General features: G+C 44.3%; 1 pseudogene; it reads right to left on the bottom strand.

Annotated features, from left to right (window-relative positions):
- Nucleotides 1–4,011: 4,011 nt before the first annotated feature.
- On the bottom strand, nucleotides 4,012–5,370 carry LOC100441901 (argininosuccinate synthase-like; annotated as a pseudogene).
- Nucleotides 5,371–5,657: the final 287 nt, after the last annotated feature.

Below are 5,657 nucleotides of genomic sequence, written 5' to 3'. Positions count from 1 at the left end.
TTAGCCGAGCACAGCAGCAGGTACCCATAATCCCAGCTACTCAGGAGGTTGAGGCAGGAGAATCACTTGAACACGGAGGGCAGAGGTTGCAGTGAGCCGAGATTGCGCCACTGCATTCCAGCCTGGGCGACAGAGTAGAGTGAGAGTCCCTCTCAAGAAAAAAAAAAAAGCAACAACAACAAAAAAACACTGTATTTGTAAGCAATTGATTTGGGAAGGTTGTTAAAAAACACATTATTATACCTTATTAACAATTCACTCCGGAGTTGGTTCTTTTAAACTGAAAATTAAAATTGCATTGTAATTCTAATATTTTATTTAGATAAACTCAGGGCCCTTGCAGTTCTTAGGACACACCTGTAATCTTTGAAAGCTATGTTTGGATATAGTAAAATTCAAAAAGACCTAAGGAATCGAAGTGGAGAAACAGTTTCAGAGTAATGTTTAGTAAAATTACTTTTATACTTGTGTATCCCTGCAAAAGAGTAATTGGGCTTGGCTAGGCGTGGTGGCTCATGCCTGTAATCCCAGCACTTTGGGAGGCTGAGGCAGGCAGATCACCTGAGGTCTGGAGTTCAAGACCAGCCTGGCCAACATGGTGAAACCCCGTCTCTACTAAAAATACAAAAATTAGCCAGGCATGGTGGCGGGCGCCTGTAATCCCAGTTACTCAGGAGGCTGAGGCAGGAGAATTGCTTGAACCTGGGATGCAGAGGTTGCAGTGAGCCAAGATCATGCCATTGCACTCCAGCTTCGGGGAAAAGAGCAAGACTCTATCTCAAAACCAAACCAAAACAAAAAGAGTAATTGGGCTTATCAGATAATATAAAGTCCTTGTCCAAAATGTTTTGTGTTTAATGTGGGGTATAGGAGTGTGACTCAGCTCCTTCAGTGGGTAACAATAATTAACAATGATACTTCTCTCTTCTCTATTAAATCACAGAATTACCAAATAGAGAGTTGAAAGGCAATAGAGAAATCTAGCCCAACATCCTCACTTTATAAGTAGGAAAACAAAGACAGTGGTAGATTGTGTTCTTTCTTCATTATTATTCGTTTCTTCTCACCCTCACCATGTTTCCCTGCCCCATTGCCTATAAGCTTGGCCAACGGAACATGGGTGGATAGGGCATTTGCTTCAGAGCAGAAACTTTAGGCGCAATTGTGTGGCTTGGCTGGGTCCTCTTATTTCAGCCCTCCACCAGGAGAAGAGCATATCCTGTGTGCTCAACTTCAGTGTGGATTTTGGTATAAAGCGAAACTACAGCCAGTCCTCATCCTTTATGTAATATGAGCAAGAAATAAATGCTTTTCTAACTTCTTGAGACATTAGGGTTGTTTTATTTATTTATTTTTAATTTTTATTTATTTATTTTTTTCCGAGACGGAGTCTCGATCTGCCGCCCAGGCTGGAGTGCAATGGCGCGATCTTGGCTCACTGCAAGCTCTGCCTCCCAGGTTCACGCCATTCTCCTGCCTCAGCCTCCCGAGTAACTGGGACTACAGGTGCCCGCCACCATGCCCGGCTAATTTTTTGTATTTTTAGTAGAGACGGGGTTTCACCGTGTTAGCCAGGATGGTCTCGATCTCCTGACCTCGTGATCTGTCTGCCTCTGCCTCCCAAAGTGCCGGGATTACAGGCGTGAGCCACCGCGCCCGGCCTGGGTTACTTGTTTTATAACTTAACTTAGTGAAAACTGACTAATACAACGGCCCAGGAGGTTGAAATGATTCACTCAAAGTCACATAGGTACCGTTACACCACCTGAGTTAGAACACAAATATCCTGATCAGAAGTTCTCTAATAGACTTCAACTTAGCAGGTATGTCTCCCAAACCTGGTAGTGCTTGGCACAAAATAAGTACTCAATAAATATGTTGTATGAATGAATCAATGATGAATGAAATAGGAACTAAAGTTCCTATTGAGCTGCTTCGATATATATCTAGTTTGGTACTTTGTCACAGAGCTAGTAAGTGACAGAAACAGAAACACCTACACTCTTTTGAACTCCAAAGCCTGGGTGCTTTCCACTGCTGCACAGTTTCTTTGCTGGAGATAGAAATGGCATTTTGGGCCATTTATGGACAATTGAAATATATACAATGGTGTGACAGCAAGGCCCCGGATAAGCTGGAATAGCTTCCCACACCCTGACAGCCACTGGCATGCTAGGATCAGGTCATACTCCTGAGATGCCAGTTCCTTCAGTCCTCAGACTGTGGGGATGCAGTCTGGGGCCAGCTCCCATAGGTGGAGAGCAGCCTCATTACTCCTATATGCCATGCAATTATCATCATTTTCTGGATGTGATGGAAAATTACATTAAAAAATTAGGGACACTGGGCCGGGTGCAGTGGCTCACAGCTGTAATCCCAGCACTTTGGGAGGCTGAGGCAGGCAGATCACCTGAGGTCAAGAGTTCGAGACCAGCCTGGCCAACGTGGTGAAACCCTGTCTCTACTAAAAATACAAAAATTAGCTGGCCTTGGTGGCACACGTCTGTAGTCCCAGCTACTTGGGAGGCTGAGGCAGGAGGATCCCTTGATCCTCCTGCCTCAGGAGGTGGAGGTTGCAGTGAGCTGAGATTGCACCACTGTACTCCAGCCTGGGCAACAGAGAGAGACTCAGTCTAAAAGAAAAAAAAAAGTTTAGGGACACCCTCGGTGAGAATTAGTAGTTCTAGGTCAATCTAGCCACTTTGTGGATACATGATTTTTAGAAAACATTTGCAGCCAAATTTTCGCTGGATCCTGGCTTTACTGTTTTGTTATACACATTTTCCGTTTGTCCTGAATCCTTCACTTACTACATTTTATTGGAGTTTCTGTAAATCACCTTAAATTTCTTGTAGAAAATCAGAAGCAATTGAGGCAAGTTTCGACTATAATTACAAGTGAGTTTATTGAGTTTATTAAGCTGGGAGCATTGACATATGAATGAAGAAACAGAATGTAGTATATATACATGGTGGAATATCATTTAGCCTTAAAAAAGGACCATGCTACAAGATGGATGAACCTTGGTAACATTATGCTAAGTGAAATAAGCCACAAAAGGACACATGCTATATAATTCCACTTATATGAGCTATCCAGAATAGTCAAACTCATAGAAATAGAAAGTAGAACGGTGGTTGCCAGGGGATGGGAAGGGTGGTAAAATGGGCAGTTTTTGTTCAATGGGTAGAGAGTTTCAGTTTTGCAAGATGAAAACGTTTTAGAGATTGGTTGCACAACAATGTGAATACACTTAACATTACTGAACTGTACACTTAAAGATTGTTAAGAGGGTAAATTTTATATTATGTGTATTTACCTCAATTTTTAAAAAAGAACATATAGTAAAATTGTGCTATTTACTCTAAACAGAGGCTTCAGTTAAGCTGTTGCAAGATGTGCTATCGCTGTGGTGTTGGAAGCATAAAACATACTACCTGACTGCTACATTGTTTCTTACAGTGAATCACAAAGTCTGTTGATTCTCCCAGCAAAACATCTTCTGACTAGGGCTGACTACATCATTCATGGAGTCCAGAGCAAAATGAAAATTCAGAGTCCTTTATTCAAAAAGCAATACTCCTAAAAGTACCAAAATTTAAAGTTTTTTCCTTTATTCTATGTAAAAAGTTTGTTTTCAACTCGCCATGGTGTTTTTTATTTGCAATTTACTATCTTTCTAAGTAAAGAAAAATTTAAACTTGAAATTTTACCATTCATTTTTATAATATACAAGGCCATTTTTAAATGCAAATATAAAAGCTACCTTTTATATAAAATTGCCAAAATAACATAGTTTATATTTTGTAGCTCACAAACGCACTTGAGTTTCAGGTTCTTACCAGAATGGTGAAAACACTGTATAAAAGGAACTCACAGGTTTTTTTTTTTTAATCTTTTAATTGTCATTTTATAGCTCCCCACCACAGTTGCCCCCCACCCTTCCCTTTGATGACAACGTTTGCAGGCTTCAGGGGGACCAGAGAACAAAGCTGGGGCCTGGCAGCACCACTATGCAGCCAGCCGAGGAGAACAAGTCACAATTACAAATTATCACAACAATTAGCTCCTGTACTTGGGGGATCAGCAAATTAAGGAGGCCCCAGCTCCTCATTGTACAGGGGGCTATTTGGCAGTGACCTTGCTCTGGAGACGATGATATTCCTTCAGCCTGAGAGAAGTGATGTCGATGAACCCAGTGGCATCAATTGGCTCATAATCACCCTGCACGTTCATGCTCACCGGCTCCTCCTTGTAGAGAGACAGTGGGGACTCCTGGCCAAGGATGTACACCTGGACCTCCAGGACGGACACCTGCACTTTCCCTTCCACTTGCTCCTGGGACTTGGCGATGCAGTGGCAGACAAATTCACACTCAGGGCTGTACCAGAAACCGGTATCCACCAGCTCAGCAAATTTCAAGCCCAGGCCTTGTTTGATTTTGCGCGCTTTTTGGTCCATGGTGAAGGCCTTGGTGTCTAAATGAGCGAGGTAAAGGATGGTTCTTGCTGGGGCCTGGTAGATACCTCGGGACTTCATTCCAATGAAGCGGTTCTCCATAATGTCAATACGGCCCACACCCTGCTTGCCCACAGCTTCGTTCAGGTACATGAAGAGCTCCAAGGAGGTCTGGTGGGTGGTGCCATCCTTGACATTGGTCACCTTCACGGGGACTCCTTTTTTGAACTCGATCTCGAGAATGTCAGGGGTGTTGGGGGCTTTGGCCGGGTCCTGGGTCTTTGTGTAGAGACCTGGAGGTGCTTGGTTCTTAGGGTTCTCCGGGATTCCAGCCTCGTAGCTGATGGGCATGAGGTTCTCGTCCATGCTCCACAAGTTCTTGGGAGTAACCGGGATGGGAATCCTGTGTTGCTTTGCATATTCCATCAGGTCATTGTGGCCCTTGAGCTGGTTGTAGAATTTGAGCATCCTCCAGGGAAAAATGGCCTTTATCTGGGGGGGCCAGCGAATAGCAAATTAGCTCAAACTGGACCTGATTGTTCCCATTTCCCGTGGTGCTGTGGGACACATACTTGGCCCCCTTCCACTGGGTGATTTCCATTTGTTTGCAGGCGATGCAGGGCCTGGCGAGAGAGGTGCCCAGAAGGTAGCAGTCCTCATACAGTGCACTGGACTGGATGGCCGGCCGGATGAACTCCTCCACAAACTCCCTGCTGAGCTGACATCCTCAATGAACACCTTTTTAGCCCCAAACTTCAGTGCCTTCTTCCTGGCTTCCTCGAAGTCTTCCTTCTGGCCAATGTTGGCCAGGTAGGCAATGATGTCATAGCCTTGTTCCTTCAGCCACAGGAGGATGCAGGAGGTGTCCAGGCTGCCACTGCAGGCCAGAATCACGGAGTCTTTGGTGGACATAGCATCTGAGATTGGAGGCATGACTTCCTGGCATCCGGAATCTGTCTTCACCGTGCAGTGAACCACTCGGGTTCGGGCAGCGGTGGCAGGCAACAGAGCAGGCAGAACTCACCTGTTTTTGTATGCACCCCTTCTAACACTTTCTACCTTTGGCTCACTGATGAGTCAAAAAGGACTTTAGAAGGCTTTTAAAGAAGCATACTCAAGAATAAAGAAGAAAACAAAACTATGGGTTGCCCTACCCTCTCTCTTTTCTAATTTGTCATCATTTTCAGCCTACATGGTTG

Source organism: Pongo abelii, chromosome 4 (genome assembly GCF_028885655.2).
Source record: "Pongo abelii isolate AG06213 chromosome 4, NHGRI_mPonAbe1-v2.0_pri, whole genome shotgun sequence".
Classification (NCBI taxonomy): domain Eukaryota; kingdom Metazoa; phylum Chordata; class Mammalia; order Primates; family Hominidae; genus Pongo; species Pongo abelii.
This window is presented reverse-complemented; position numbering and strand designations above follow the sequence as displayed.